The sequence below is a fragment of the Stigmatopora argus genome, chromosome 10 (assembly GCF_051989625.1).
Source record: "Stigmatopora argus isolate UIUO_Sarg chromosome 10, RoL_Sarg_1.0, whole genome shotgun sequence".
Classification (NCBI taxonomy): Eukaryota; Metazoa; Chordata; class Actinopteri; order Syngnathiformes; family Syngnathidae; genus Stigmatopora; species Stigmatopora argus.
In genome coordinates, this window is record NC_135396.1 from 13127706 (window position 1) to 13145333 (window position 17628).

The 17628-nt window shown below is 38.5% G+C and overlaps 1 protein-coding gene across 2 annotated transcripts in view; it reads right to left on the minus strand.

Moving 5' to 3' along the window:
• Nucleotides 1–17628, minus strand: part of igsf11 (immunoglobulin superfamily member 11) — a 79449-nt gene that overhangs the window by 60791 nt on the left and 1030 nt on the right. The window lies entirely within an intron of this gene.

The following is a 17628-nucleotide window of genomic DNA, read 5'->3' on the forward strand; positions in this document are numbered from 1 at the left end:
TTGATTCCTCGTCAATAATTCCATGAGCTGTAAAATATACTGGTTAAATACAATGAAGCATTTTTGTTTTATTTTCTTTCTGCCTCGGAACTCACAGCAATGCCTGTTTTGTTTTGCTCTGAACGACAGAAGCAGCTTCAAGGAAAACAATAATGTACTTGCCAAAGGCGATGCTGCATTTTTCACCAAAGGGACAATCACTGGGTAGTGAGCTGCAAAGTTTGAGATGGAAAATGCCAAAAGAATGGAAACCTGGAGGACCCCAAGTGTTTCTTTAAACAAATTCCACTTTAGCGTTATGAGCGCATTGTTGGCATGCGTTCACACATGGTTTCATGACCCACGGTGGTCACACCTGATTCTCAACCTCTCTTGAGTCTTAATCAAGTTGTTTGTTTCAAAGAGTCTTCGTAAGAAGTTTGTGTGAATCTTTCACTTTGGATGCCTTTAGGTGATAATGTGTGCCTGCTCAGTTGGCTCTAACAAAGACACACAAACACATAAACAATGTCCTTGAGGATTTCCAAACCAAACAAAAAAACATGAACAACAAACCCTTATAAATTTATTACAGAGATCCTTTTCATCATCCCCTTTTCTGTCATTGGACATACAAGTAATTACTAGGAAAGCGGCAGTAGTGATATAAGTGTCCAAATTTGTTTTTTTAATAGAGAGTGATTTCTTTGTTTTATATTCCAGCTTTCAATCCCCGTGGGCCCTAGCCTACATTAGAGCACATAGAGTATTAATCTTTCATGATCAGACCTTTTAATATTGCTCATATAAAATTAATCGCTACCTAAATAAACAAATGTACTGTTCAGGTGGAAAACAATAAATATCATGGACAAAGGAAAATTATGTCAAAACCATAATATTTAAAAGTTTATTTCTTTTAAACAGATTGTGAATATAAGCACCGTTGAGATTATTGTGGTAAATTTAAAAAATATATATTTTATTAGTAGTAGTAATCAGTGTTTTATCTTATTTGAAAGAGTTCTGGTGGTGTTCAGTTGCTTAATGTTCAACACTGAACATGTTTGTTTAAAAAAAATTAAATGCCTTAGTAACAAATTAATAAGCCATTACGCAACACTAATACATGCACTAACAAAATCTAATGAAGCTGCACAAAAAAAACTAACAAACTAAACTAACAATCATCTACACAGTTGCATGTGTATACCAGATGATTAAGCAAAAACTATGAAAAATAAATCAACTCAACAACACATTACCTTAAAAAGGGTATGGTCTATCATGCAGACAAGACTGCTGCCTTTTAATTAAAAGTCATGCTTTAATTGGAATATGTGTAAAGAAGAATGCATGCGTGTCTGAGTTGGATTCAATGAGAGAGAAAAACACAACACTGCCTAATAAATAAAAATGTGCTTTTATCATGAGGGAATTTAACACGTATTCTACATGCACAAGCAGCTTGATGCTTTTAGGGAGCACACACAATCCCGGCTCCATCATATAATCAAATATTGGAGAACAAGTAGGATATTTTAACTCCGGTGAAATTTACGATGCTAGACATTGGAATCATGTGTCTCTTTTCATACTCCTGCTGTGAATTTAAATTAGTATGACACTGTTTAATGCCCAATCTGGGAGGTTGGCAGCAAAGGAATGGATGTTCCATTGGTTCCTTCACTGCCTACCGCCCAGTTCAAATGGATTGGACATCTATTGCTGTCAATGGCAGCCAGTGAATTCAAATACATACTTCACACCTAATCAACCTTATCACCCTCATTCGTCTTAATATCAAGGTATATTTATTAGGATTTTTTGGGATGTGATGCTGCAGAGGGAAAACGGCATCTATCATAACAACATATACAAAAAACAAATAGAACATTGTAATATTTGGTTGCCAATGAAATGCCAGGTTATAAACAAATGACTATATGCCTGAATCTAAGAGAAAATGTTTTATTCATTGACCTAGCAATTAAATCATTCATTGATTCATTCATTTTCTGAACTTCTTATCTCAACAAGGGTTGCGGGGTGCTGTAGCCTATTCCAGCTGATTTAGATCACCAGGTGGTAGACACCCTGAATTGGTCACCAGCCAATCAAACAGAGCACAAGGAGACCGACAATCATTCATGCTCAGACTCATACCTAGGGGCAATTTAAAGTGCCAACCCTGCAAGTTTTTGGGAAGTGGGAGGAAACCGGAGTACCCAGAGAAAAACCGTGGAAAACTTGCAAACTCCACACAGTGAGGACTGACCTGGGATCAAAGCCTCGAACCCAGAACTGTGAGGCCGACACGCTACCCACTCGCCCAAGGGACCGCACTGCCCTGGGAATACTAAAAGTTAATAGTAAGAAAAGAGGAAGAGGTCTGATACATATAATGATTTTAGGAATCCATTTTCTGGCAGTGCACTAGTGGACAGAGAATCATTGGGCACATATGGACAGCCACACATACTCATTTTGATGCCTGAGGACAACTCAAAATCTTCAAAGAACTTTACATGCATATTGGAACATCGGAGAAAATAGAGTTAGAATACAGAATCAGATTTTTTTTTAAAGGGAGGCTGAAGCATGACATTCACCACCCAAATTCAGAATAATTAAGTTTCAAGTAAGGCTGACCAGTATTGGGGATAAAAATGATATTTATTTCGGATGATGTATTGCAATATTAAAAATTTAACATGGGCGGCCCGGTGGAGCGAGTAGTTAGGGCGTCGCCCTCACAGCTGTGGGGTCCTGGGTTCAAATCCAGGTCATGTCCATTTGTTTGGAGTTTGCATGTTCTCCTCGGGCCTGTGTGGGCTCTTGCACCCCCCGCTACCCTAATGAGGATAAAGTGGTTTATATATATATAAATTGGTCCCAGTGAAATGAGCGGCCCAAATACATACAGCTGACCTCTTCTACATCAGTTGTATATCAAAGTATTAGTCCTCTGTCACCTAGATCAATGGCTCAAGAACACCAGGAAAAAAAACTCTGATGTAGGGCGCTTGTAAAATAGAATCCGTTGACGTTATGATCATGATAAGTGCAAAGGTCAGCTATTACTGCAGGTCTTTCAGCTGCACTTGGTTTTTGGTCATTAAATTCTGTTTAGAAGCAGCCTGTGTCTTATATTGTATTGTGTTGTATTGAGGAGTGTCTGAATAGCCTGACGATCAACTAATTCAGGCTGTTCGGTTGTATATTCTTGCTGCCTCTGATTCATAATTCAACATGCTTACAGAAATCCCAGTCAAATATTGCAATGGACTGAATATTTCAATATGAAATGCATTTGTATGATATTTATTCACATTCACAAGTACATTAACAAAATGTAACAGAGTTGCAATGCAGCTTCAAAGCTTTCACAGAGTAAATCTCAGTTAATTTCCTCACACACAGAGTTGAAATAACCATAATTTCCCATTCCAATCACGTGATTAAAGGCCTCCATGGCCATAACTTAAAGGCCAATCGAAATAATGTATTCAGTAGTCATGTGCTTTCAATGTAATAAGATAAAATATGACATTTTTAGCATAGTTCTATTTCAGATTAGGTGCAGGAAGTGTATATGTCGCATAAATAAACCAAGTAGATGAGCAAGAGTATAAATAATTTTCAGCAAGTAGGAACTGATCAAAAATGCACTTGGAGTTCCACAGCAATTCACAGGTACAGTATGCGACCTGATTTGTATTTAAACCCGGGATTGCGATTTAAAAAGAAATCAATAAATTTCTATTTAAAATACTTGTTGTAACTGTCAGTGTGGCTTGACAGGAACCTAAAACATGAGTAAAATGATTAGTCACTAGCCCTATGAGTAGCCTAATATATCTGTAAAATGACATGTGAGGAAAAAATATCTGCCCTCTCTGGCCCAATTTGGTGCCTGTGATTGTCTCTTCAAAAGACCCTCTCATCTGAGGAAAACAACCAATCAGAGACAGAAGGCCTGACTGACGTGCTGTCAGTAATTTCCTTTGCACTTGCGGGCACACTCATAGTGACATGACATCCATTATTTCCCCCATTTTCCATTCCCACTTTGCAATTGTCAATTTCAGGTGAGTTCAAGCCAGGAGAAACTGACAGGGTTGGTTTTTGTTCATACATGGCTACTTTTCAATGGGAGATTTTTAACCTGCATCTGTAAATATAGTGATTAACTAGTATGTTAGGTGATTGTAATACTCTTAACAAAGTGATGCTGGTTTTTAAAACACCACCCAAGGAATCGGGCAGCCCGGTATCCTCATTAGGGTCGCGGGGGGTACTGGAGCCTATCCCAGCTGACTCCGGGCCAAAGGAGGGGGACACCCTGAATCGGTGGCCAGCCAATCGCAGGGCACAAGGAGACAAACAACCACTCAAGCTCACACTCATACCTAGGGGCAATTTAGAGTGTCCAATCATCCTACCATGCATGTTTTTGGAATGTGGGAGGAAACCAAAGTACCCAGGGGAAACCCACGCAGGCCTGGGGAGAACATGCAAACTCCACACAGATGGAAATAACCTGGATTTGAACCCTAGACCCCAGAGTTGTGAGGCCAACGCTCTAACTACTTGCTCCACCAGGCCACCCAACTTTTGTTAGTATTCCATTCAATTTCAACAACCTTCACAACTTCAATGGAACAAAAATTTGCATTAAGATCTTGCACTTTCTTTCACATGCCATTTTGATGAGTGTCTGCAGTTTTAACACTACAAAATTCCTCTTCCGGGAAGTCTGAGGTGTTTCTCATTAATTTTGGATAGTGTTGTAGTACCTCGTTTGGCTAATATGCAAGGATGAAGCAAATATTCGTTAAGTCTCCCAATTCAATTTCTGAGAATCTCATTCCTTTTGAAATGCCTGTGCAGATGGACAGAATCCTTTAGAGGCCAATAGCCGTGTTTGCACTGTTTAACTCGGGGTGAATTGTGCCAATGTAGAGCCGTACTAGGACCGCTACTGCTTGCTCAAGTCCCTGGCAGAGAGAACAAGGCCTGCTTGTTTTCCAGGGACCTGCCGGGAAACATAATGCATTCAAATGCTAATGAGCCAGTGGATGCATGGCCAACACAACACCTTGTCCTCCCATAAGTGTAAGAACATCTATATAAGTCAAACACAAGTACACGACCGAATACATACACACACACACACACTCTCACACACACATTTGCCATACAGTAAGCCAAATACAGACTGCTCTCTGTCTGGTACAGAAGCGCCTGATCGGTCTCATCACCAAGGAGACTAGCGCTAAGCGGGCGCCTGGCAGAGACAGACTGCCATTTAGCATTTAGGACCCCACAAAGCTTTCAAGCAGAGAATAGAGGCCTTTTTTCAATAAAAGAGACTATTAAACACAAAGCAATGCATTAGTCACAGAAAATGAATGTGTTTGAGATTTGCACCAGAGAGCAGAGGGGGAATGAAGCAAGGCAGGTTAGCAACAGATTGACATGGTAAAAAACACACCTGGAGAACTAAATGAGCGAAAAGCAGGACGAGATTGTTTTTCCTAGAAATTGCCAACTGAATAACAACAGTGTGTGTTTTGTCGAAATAACATACAGCCCCATTTGAGATCAAATGTCACGTGTAAATTTCACCTGACGTCATGAACGAGGGATTCTATTAATACTCATACACACCTGAGCCTCCACTGGGCAGGAGAGAGAAATCATGTGCAAATGAAGTGCAAAAATCTGGTATTTTTATATGTTGTTATATTTATGCAATTTTGGAGAATGAAGGAGGTAGGAAGAGGGAATTCGATTAGATTAGATAACTTTATTCATCCCGTATTCGGGAAATTTCATCGTCACAGTAGCAAGAGGGTGAGAATACAGACACAGGAAAATATATTTTAGACATAAATACATAGGTAATAAATAAGTTAATTAATAAATAAATACATAGATAAATATATAAAAAATAAATAAATAAGTGTGTTGCTGAAATGTTATATGGGAAAACAGAAAATAACTGCTCTGTCTGTCTTGTGAAGTGAGAGTAACAGATTTAGGAAGTGTTAAATGGCTTAAACTCAGAGGACGTTAAAATGTGTCAACGCCTGATGTAGAGAAGAAAGACAGTCAAAAGATAACCAGGGGTGAATGGTTGTTTTCCACATTTTTGCTAACTAATTGTGACCCCTGCTCCCATTGCATTATCTTTTCATTCCCAAATGTAGTGTTCCACCCATCAAAATTTTTTTTTAAAAAAAATCGCGTACTTATATGTGGTTTACGAGACATTCAGTTTGCATAATTTCACATAACTTACTCACTTTGCATTCACTTCCTATTTTATTTTTATGAATGCTCTACCGAAATTCTGTTTTACAATAATGGGCAAAACAGAAGAAGCCCGTTCTACAGAGACCCGCATTCCATCTAAATACCAAGAAATTGCTCTGAAACGGGACAGAGGCCCATGTTAATAAAGCAGCCTTCTCCAGAGTACAATGGTGTCATTGATCATTGCATGTCATCATTAAAACACTGTGTTTCATCTCACAGCTTTAATAAAAGGAATATGCCAACCGTTTACAAGCCAGAAAAGATGGATCGTCTGATGTTGTGCCATTGATTATGAGATATGTTTATAAGAGTCTCAGAGGCCCCAAGAGAACAATCTCTATTCTTCTCGCTCCTCTCTTCATACTCACAGTTACTGTCCATCAATATTCTATACACCACAATGCTCTATCATCCTCAGAGGCTTTGTGTCATCACATTACAATGGAAGTGATAGCCAAGAGGAATTGTACTTGCTTGCCATAATTACAGTTGTGATGGTGCACGGACAGTAACAATTTAATCGTCTCTGGGTAATTAACCCAATTGAATAGTTGGTGGCTGAATGGATTGTTTGACATTGCACAAATGTGTACCGATGCATGTGTTTGCATGCGTGTGTCTTGGTGTGTGTGTTTCTCACTTTATACGTTATTAAAGACTGCAAAAATAAGAGCAGTGAATTGTCTAATGGGTCATTAATTACTCGTTGTAGAAGGGGTGCATATCGATGGCTTTGAGCGGAAATCTCCCAAATGTAATGCTACATATATTTTTCAGGGGCGGCCCGGCGGCTGAGGGATTAGCGTGTCGGCCTCACAGTGGGAGATCTGGGTTCAAATCCAGGTCGGTCAGCCTGTTAGGAGTTTGCATGTTCTCCAAGGGTCTGCGTGGGTTTTCTCTGGGTACTCAGGTTTCCTTCCGCATTCCAAAGACATGCATGGCAGGCTGATTGGACACTCTAAATTGCCCCTAGGTATGAGTGTGGGTGTGAATGGTTGGTTGCAATTGGCTGGCCACCAAATAAGGGTGTGCTCCACCTCTGGCCCGCAGTCAGCTGGGGTAGGCTCCAGCACCCTAGTGAGGATAAAGTGGTTCATAAAATGAAATGAGATGAGATATATTTTTCACTAAAGCCATTGTTACTGTTTATTGATTTAAATCTATTGATCGGTAAAAAGTGTTCAAAATGACTTGATTTTATTGGAAAATCTATTGCTCATGGTGAACTGGGGATAGTGATTGAGTGATTGAGTGGTTAATGTGTCGGCCTCGCAGCTCTGGGAGCCTGAGTTCAAATCCATGCTCATGATATACCCTTTCATTTTCTGAAGAGTTTTATGGAGGTTTAAGTTTTCCACCTGACACAATAAAGCTCTAAAAATTTAAAGATACATTTTCTCCACGTGGCTAAATTATTTTAAATACCGGCTGCCTCTAATGACAAACACAGAACCTCCATGCAATCACTTAATGCACTTTATCAACCTTGTGATAAATCCGCAGAAATAGGGCTAAAATGATGTATATTTTTTATACATCTTTAAAATATACTTACCATTATTGTCATCTGTCCAGAAATGATGGAGGAGTAAGAATTTTAATTCCGCAATTAATTACTGCGATTAATAAACCATGACACTAAAAAAATCATGAATAGGGCCTCCAAGTATTGATGCTTAAATACCAAATTTCATGCTGAAAGTAATTGAAAGTAGTATTTTAGTTAGCGTTTCCCCTAAAAAGAACACAGTGTGCAAGAACTTGAGACCTCCCTCCAGGCATTTTAAAAAGGCTATTGCTTGACTAATTCAATAATTTAACTATGGACTTTATTAATAAAGCAGTGCTACATGGACATTTAAGTAAAAGTGTTGGTGGAAGCCAGGGAGTGACCTAATGAAAACCTTGATGAACAAAGGCAAATATGACATACTTTTTTCACTTTTGTATTGGCTTTCACATTTCACTTAAACATTCTAGTTTACATATGATTATTAGAATATTGTTAAGATTGAACAAGTTCGGAATGTACGTACAAATCAAAAACCCAATTAAAATGTAGCATTAAATGGAAACAGTAGACTCAGTCATAGAAAACCAAAATCTTCCAACAGAAACCAGATTGAAATTCAAATAAAGTAGCTCCAGCAATCACATCTATCTGATTGCCACATTCCGTATATACCTCAGCATGCCGTCCACTCCCAGTGTTCATGCATCCAGCAATCAAAAGGAAGTTAGCAGGTAGCCGAGCAAGTCATACCATGGTCGATATTGCAGATACCACAAGCACCTTAGAAAAGTACTAAAAAGAAGTGTTTAGCACCAAATACGTTCCTCTTATAATTTGCTTTAAGAACATTGCTCTTCCCAGAGCTGCTCTTTCCAGGATCATTCCAATGCTCACTTGCCTACAGTGAATTAGCATCTTTCTCAATTAATTCTGAAGGAATTTGGATTACAAATGTTACCCCCGACACCCTGTTTTACAAAATTTTAATTTTCGGTATAGAAGAAGGAATTTGAATAGATGAAATTTTAGATAAGTTCATCTTATCCAACATATTTTTCCATCTGTTATGTTTATGTTTGAAATAGACAAAGTCAAGTGTAAACTGCTTAATGACTGGACTAACGAATGTCCCCTTTTAAGTTTGTATTGCGATTACAGCAACAAGATCAAAAGCCAAGCAAATATTGGCCTACAGAAAAGTCTTGCATTTCTATGTGCTTTAATTGTATTATTATAGTTACTGAGATCAAATTGAAATGTAGAGCATTATATTTCCAAATGTGATTACGCAATTAAAAAATGGGACAACAACATAGGATTTTAAAAATGATTAAAGAGTTTCTGAAGTTACTGCAACTTCCTGCCACATTCCAAAGATATGAGTTAATTGAAAAAAAAGTGTTGCAATAATGATCTATATATATGTGTTATTGTGAGGAGTGCTTTGTATGAAAACATATATATGCAGTATGTAGTATATTTGTGACTCCAATGCAGTAGTTCTTCACCTGGATTCGATTAAACCCCAGGGGTTTGGTAAATAAGTTATATATAGTAAATATATTGACATGCACCAATAGTCAATATAGCAACACTAATGTGGAAGCATTTTTTCTCCATTGTGTGGTAGGAAGAATATAAATCAAATTATGCACTAATATTTTTGTGCATGAGTATGTTGGTGATTTTGATAGTAAAGCTGTTATTCTACTCCCCCCACCCCTAATCCCACTGGAAACAAAAACAACAATGCTCAGGTGTAGTCTACTATAACAACAGACAGATAGCATCTCACCTTTCTTTCTCTATAATGCAACATTATTAATGACTATTGACCCGTATCACATTTGAAAAACACTATTATGAAAATTATTTTTAGTTCTGACACGCTTCCCTAGAAAGTATATGTGATGGCTCATATTATATTTTAGATTGTGCAATATTTTAGAATTGTTTTATTATTTTTTTCTATTACCTTGCCCGGACATGACTTTTTAAATTACTTATTTATGTTTTTATGGGGGAAACACGCACTTGGTGAAGTAGCACCACTAATTTCGTTATATGCTGCTGTTGTATAATCACAATAAAGGCTTTTGACTTGACTTTGATTAAGAAGCAATGGACAACAAAATGGTGGAGATAGAGTAATTTGGAATGTGTTAAAGTAAATGCAAAGCGGTGCAGTGAAAATGTAGAGATCACAAAAAGGACTGTGTATCCAACGCTATGTTCTTCTTTTGGTAGTCGGCTATTCATATGTCCAAAGTAGCTTCCACACAGACAATACTTTTATTATGAGATGTAATACCCTATTTGCTGTCTTATTAAAAGTGATGGAAGACGTCTAAGTAATGTTAGGCTCGAACTTCTTGATAGATCGAATGGTAGACTCATTTACTCTAAAATTGAGCGAGGTGGCAGCACAAAAGTTCCCTTTCTTTGCCATTTCAAGAACTTGGACCTTCCCGATGATCATTTTCCATTGTCATTTAGACGCAGTAACATCTTTAGGTGAAGCAACATGCTTGTAAGGCATAACAGGGAAGAATCCTTTGTGAAACGATCCGAACTGTGAGCATAGAGGAGCAACAGGTGATGTTATAAAATATATTTTAACAGACAAAGAGGTCGACAGCTTTGTCAGGTTTTTAATCATTTATTTGGAATTCAAAAACAAATAACAGCTACTGTCCACCGTAGCCGAAGTGAACAACAAAGACCCAAAAACCTCCATGCAAGTCTTCCACAGGTCTATTCTCACTTCCTCTGCCCACTCCCACAAGCTTAATATCAAGTTTGACTTATATACGTTTGTTTTTTCCTTTCTTTGAGCATTTTCTGGCCGGTGCGATCAATACTCAAATGTGGCCAAAAAATATGGTACTGTATACTCACAATGTAAAGAGCTGCTTCTTCTTCTTTTTAAATGTCTGAGTAGCAGATGCGTTTGAATGCTAAATTTATTCTCAATCATTATATTGGTGGTAAAATGGATGTGTTGCAATTTTGCATTTGTAAGAATGAATGTAATGGTCTGTGTGTACAGGTACTTATCAAAATTATCCCCTCACCCATAATGAAGAAGACATTTTGGAGCAAAACGTTAGAATTTTCTCTTTGCCAGACTTCAAGTTGATAGCTTAATTAATTGTGCAAAGAAAGAAACACTAATACAAAAGAAATGACCTTTCTCCCAGCTCATAGTGAAAGATGGTGACAGCTCAAACTACACAATTTAAGAATATGAAGTACATCATTTTAATTGTATTCACTAACATTGATGACAATACAGGTTCTAAAGAGGGTTCAAATTTTTATCATTTTTGAAAGAACAATGAGTAACCCTTCCTGTTCGCCTAGATGTTTGTATTGAACACTTGTAAAGGAGTCAAATAACAGAGAGGTCATTAAGAATACCAATCACGGGCTGTAAATTCTCCAGAAAATGACCTGTTCCGTTCACAAATAGAATCAATTGGACATAATGCGGATGTTGTACGGCAGGGATGACATGTTTCATGCCTCCTAATGCCCTAGTCTGACTGATTGGGGCTCCTGGTGCGTATGTTTCTTTTATGAAAATGTCCCATCGTTTATTTAATTCATTTTCAAATAATCTTTTGTCTATTGAAAAGAAATATTAAAATTATGTTGTATACACATCTATCCATCTGCAACTTTTCTGTAGGCAAACTTATTATTTTTTACATGACAGTGGTTTCGTTATACTTTTTGATGCAAGAGAAATGTAAGGTGTGGGGTAGGGCGTGACAATGGCCTGATAAGTGTGAGACACGCTTAATAAATGAGTTGAGAACCCTGCTGTACATTTAGTACGTATCAAAAGCAATGCTAGTGGTACCTCGAGATACGAGCTTAATTCGTTCCAGGACTGAGCTCGTACGTCGATTTACTCGTAACTCAAATGAACGTTTCCCATAGGAATGAACTAAAAACAAATTAATTCGTTCCAACCATCTGAAAAAAACACCAAAAACAGGATATTGGATTGGAAAAACATTTTGATTTGTTCTAATTTGCCATCTACTAACAAAGCAACAAATAACTAGTGGTTTAATAGTACTGAAATGTGTTTAATAGTACTAAAATTAGACAGATTTATCGGAGGGGAGAGAGAGGGGGCGGGGACTTTTTGCACGGCAACGCGCTCGTAACATAACATAAACAAATTGAAATGAACTTGGATTGCGATACAGACACACTTTTTGATACCTCTCTTCTCCCGGGTTTGCTCTATTTGCCCCGCCTCCACCCTGACTTTCAGATGCAACCTATCGAGGGTTGTTTGCTTTTGTCTTCCCTTCAAAATATTCCCAAAATGATGCACATAAATGTCCTCACAATACGATAACGCACGACCACTTGCCAACGAGAACTTGTATATACTCCTCTCGTATTAGCGATCGCTCCGCCATTCACAATGACTAACAGGAAAAAAAAAACACTGAAAAAAATGCAACGCTCCGCCCAGTGCTCGTAGAGACATTACACGAGGGAGTTGCGACCAGAAAGACAGTGCCCATGATGTTCTTATGAGCAGCCTCTCGCGTCCGCTGTATGCTTGTATATCAAAATGTGTCTTGTATTTCAAGATAAATATTTGCCCGAAATTTTACTCGTATCTCAAATTGCTCTGGAAGACATTTTGAGAATCAAATCGTTACAAAACTTTAATCAACTATTTTGTATGATATTATATATACTGCTCATCACATTTATGAGAACATGTTGCTCGAATGTGTACAGTAGAGGTCACAGGATCTATGTTGTCCAGCTTATCAAGAGGCTTGAGGTCATTTCATCATTGTGTAGATCAATTACCAATCAATTTTAAATTAGTGATGGAGGCCTGCAGTGATCTTTCATACACTCCTATACAGTACAACATATGGGTCACAAACATGAAACCTGTTGACATTGGCCATCTAATCCCAGAGGAATATACTAATATACATGAACAGATCAGATAATTAGTATAAGTAGTTATAGAAAATTTAGTATAATGGTTTGAAAAGAATTATACTAGCCATTAAACCAACCACTACAATTCACTGGAAGTAGTCAATAGTGCCTTGGCACTTCATGATCCTTTGGAATCAACTGTAATTTATTTGGCGGGGCGACATGTGTGGACTAAGGAAGACATAAATACCTATGGTTTTAAGATCTACACAGAAGCATTTCCTTCAACATTGATCTGAGCTCATAAAGGTTCACAATAAAAAAAACACTGCCACTAAAATAGCAAAAACTGACTGCTGCAATACATCATGCACGTAAATAAACGGTAAGGGGTGAACATTCATAAAGTCAATTGACAATGATTTCTGCATATAAAGTGTGAAATCTAGCAATCTATTATGTTAGGTTTGCACAGATAAAATAAAAATGCACCCAAATAAAAATGAGACAACAGGAAATGTGGCAGATATTCAAGCGGAGATGAACTATTTTCACTGTGAGTATAGTACTTTACAGTATTTACATTTTTGTATATATGTAGATTATATTTAGATATACATTACAGTCTTTTTATATGCCTAGAATTATAACATTTCATAAATACACTTCTTGATAATTGTACTTGTGTAATTGTATTTTTGGATAGGCGAAAAAACATAATATGATAGATTTTTGATTATCGTAGCCATGTCTGGTCTACAATTTCCGCAAAATTGGAGGGATTACTGGATTGAGTATTTTGCATGTTTTTGGAATGTGGGAGGAGACCGGAGTCCCTGGAGAAAACCCACGCAGGCCCAGGGAGATCATGCAAACTCCACACAGGTTGACCGTATAGTAAAAGTCAAAAATTGTCGTTGCGCCTGGCTCTGGCACAAAAAAACCTACATTTCATGGGCACTGTTGATGACAATTGTTTGCTTTTAGAACATACAACAAAATAAAAAATATATATTTAAATCAATCCAACAGGTGTTCCTTCATCTACCTTAACATTGCATGTGCAAAATGTCCTTTACTTTACTGTTGTGAAGTTCAGGTCCCATCTGCAAAGATCCTGTCAAAGCTTCAAAAGCAGCAAAGTGTGAACGACATAAGAGAGATGGCTCTAAATATTTATGAGACCAGGGTGCACACCCACACACATGCACACACGTGCCCTCAATTGATAAGCAGCATCAATCTAAGACTTCATCTCATCTGAATGCAAATCGTTTCTGCAAGTTTGCAGATATCATCGTTTTCATACTTCACTTTAAGAGTGATGATGTCGCGGTTTGCTGATTCTTGCCAAACACACGTTTGCAATCCACATAAAACAAAGTCGCCTTGCTGTATGTGTAAAATAGACTATATAATGTCTTTATTTTCAAAAAATTTACTTTGTAGATTAGGGCTAGGGACAATTAATGTAATATACTGTTACGATCGCGCCGCGACGTCGTGGCGCGGTCGGAGGGATTTGGACCCAGTAGCGGGGAAGCAGGAGGGCACGAGACGAACTGTGCTCATGATAGTAACTTTAATGACTGAAACGGCCTTACAAAATAACAAGGACTTGAACATCCCAAAACGAAACAAAACCGGAGCATGGAGACCAGTACCTTTGCAGCGATGTATGCAGTATCACGCAGGACGATCCGACAATGACTACCACTTCCGTGGTGCTTAAATACCCACATCAGGAAGTAATCAAGAATCACTCGCAGCTGCTCTAGCCTAACGGCAAGCCAGGAGGGACAAACGAGCTGCTCCTGACATATACAGCCAGGGTAATGATGGAATATCATTAGAAATGCATTTACCTGCAAACTTGTGACTTTCTCATGTGACACACTGAACAAAAGTCCCAACTCAGTCAAAACCTCAAATGCCCAAACACCTTGGTGACCACGTCAGATGTTTGCCCCAGATGCTTGGCCAACTGCCGAACAGCCTTTGGGGCCTGGTTTAATGTGTGCTTAAGAGGCTGCAGAACGTGGCGACTGCTGTGCTTTCCCTCCTCCAAATATCTGCCCATCATTTATTCATTTTTCCTCCCATGACGGCTGCTGCCGCCGTCATCTGAGGGCCACCTCATCTGAAGTTTTCCACGCCTCTGTCGCTCAAAACATACGTACATACACACACGAACATGCACTTTCCCAACGGTCCCAGCGGTCTTTTAATTTTTTGAGAGCCTATTTTTAGTGAGAAAAATAATCGAGGTGGAAAGTTCCATCTGCCCAACACTCATGTTCCAGCTGCTCCTTTTTAGCAGCAGGCGGAAAGAGCAGTAGGAAAATGCTGCTTATGAGATAAAACTGACATAGAGAGGATTTATTTATCACATGAATTAAGCTTTAGTGGGATTTACTCAGTTGGAGGCACCTTCTAAGTTAGATGAATTGAAAGACAGCATCTTGTACTGTGTCTTCCTCAGAAATTGGAATGATGGAATAATGTGTGTGTGTGGCTTGTCACTACTAAAAGCCCTGGATCTCTAGTCTCATTTTTAACTTACACTAAAGAAGTTAAGGTGGCCCGGTTGGCAAGTGGTAAGTGCATTGGCCTCACAGTTCTAGGATTGAGGGTTTGATCCCAGGTCAGGACCTTCCTGTCAGGAGTTTGCATGTTCTTCTCGGGTTTGCGTGTTTTCTCCGGGTACTCCGGTTTCCACCCACATCCTAAAAACATGCACGGTATGCTGGTTGGACACTCTAAATTGCCTATACCACGTGTCAAAGTGGCGGCCCGGGGGCCAAATCTGGCCCGCCGCATCATTTTGTGTGGCCCGGGAAAGTAAATCATGAGTGCCGACTTTCTGTTTTAGGATCAAATTAAAATGAAGGGTATCGATGTATATTAAATTTCCTGATTTTCCCCCTTTTAAATCAATAATTGTAATTTTTTAATCATTTTTTTCTGTTTTTTGTTCAAAAATCATTTTGTAAAATCTAAAATATATTTTAAAAAAGCTAAAATAAACATTGTTTTAGATCTATAAAAAACTGAATATTCAGGGCTTTTAATCCAGTTCTTTTAATCAATTTATTAAAAAAATCTAAATATTATATCACCCCCTGCAACCCTTATGAGGATATGCGGTAGGGAAAATGAATGAATGAACTGAAGAAGTTGGAATTTAAGCTTTTCACTTTTAACAGACCTATCTTATGACATAACAGTCAAAAATATTGGATTAGGTCAGTCTGATAGGATGCTGTATAAAAAAAATATTAGTCTGATACTGATATGAATTGAACATTTTAACAAACTTACGTACAGAGTGGTTACAAGACAAGAAGTAATGGTTTTTTAAAGACTGTTCTGTTAGTATAAATACAGTGCCTACTTGTGTATGCACCTCAGAGTCCAGCAATATAAATTTGACAGTTTAAAGTTTGTCACATAAAATGTCACCAATGCTCCCCAATCAACTTTACTATGTGTCATATGCACTCATCTTCTGTTTGATTTCACACCAGAGAACCAAATATAACATGGAACCTGGCAAAAAAAATGAAAAGCCATCATATAATCTGCCTCTCTAAACAATAAAATATTTATCATTTTGATAGAAAAAAATGCAATTTTCATAATGGACATTTCAAAGACATTACAAGATCTTGCATCTTTTCAGTGGCAGACCGATAAAAATTGACATTTCTGGATGTGTCTTTTCAAACTTTAAAAGGTTATAAAGTTCACAAAGAAAGTGCAATTTCAGCTTGATGTCAGTATGCACGCCCTGAATGCCAAAGCGCTCTGCAAACATCCCCGAGTTGTTGTATAAACAGATGGACAATGTCATGTGAGCTGTTGGATAATCTGAACATTTCCATTGCATTTATAAATGAGCAGTGTTCTGTGGTACCTAAAATAGTGGTTTAAAAGACCGGGTCCACCACCACCATGTACTCAATTAATTGAAGCTCAATTACTGAACCACAACCCTTGAGGGTTGTTTTGGGTGCAACAATAAATCTGGGTACACACACAGAGCCGCTCTGTGCTGATATTGCCAAGAGGGTTACATTGTGACAATAGCTGAACCAATCAGTTTGAGAAAATAGAGCTTATGCTGTTTGTTTGTTTGTTTGTTTGGTTTTGAAGGCTAGAAACTACAATTGAATAGGCCTAGCCATTTTACTGAGAAAAAAAAAAACATGAGTTTGATTTAAATTCCAAAGAACCGTGGCTATCTAAGATGAAAACGACTAACTCGCATTGCTTTCATGTTTACTTGCATCCTTTGAATGAAAAGGCCTGGCAAGTGATGTAAGGTCGCACACTTTGCTTGTAAAAGCGTGGTACAGCCTGGTCAAAAGGTTTGCCGTTAATCGTGGGGATTACTAGTGCAGCCTGACCACCCAGTCTTAGTGTCTATTTCAAATTACTCCATGTGTATTTGCAACAGTTGCGTGGGCTGTAGATGTATCAGATTTAAGAAGGGAGAGAGAGAGAGTGAGAGAGAGAGAGAGAGAGAGAGAGAGAGAGAGAGAGAGAGAGAGAGAGAGAGAGAGGGAGAGAGAGAGACTGAGAGAGAGAGACTGAGAGAGAGAGACTGAGAGAGGGAGGGAGAGAGAGAGAGAGAGTGAGAGAGAGAGAGCGAGAGAGAGAGAGAGAGAGAGAGAGAGTGAGAGAGAGAGACTGAGAGAGAGAGAGATGAGAGAGAGAGAGGAGAGAGACTGAGGAGAGACTGAGAGATGAGAGAGAGGGGAGAGAGAGAGGGGGAGAGGAGAGAGAGAGAGAGAGAGAGAGAGGAGAGAGAGAGAGAGAGAGGAGAGAGAGAGAGAGAGAGAGAGAGAGAGAGAGAGAGAGAGAGAGAGAGAGAGAGAGAGAGA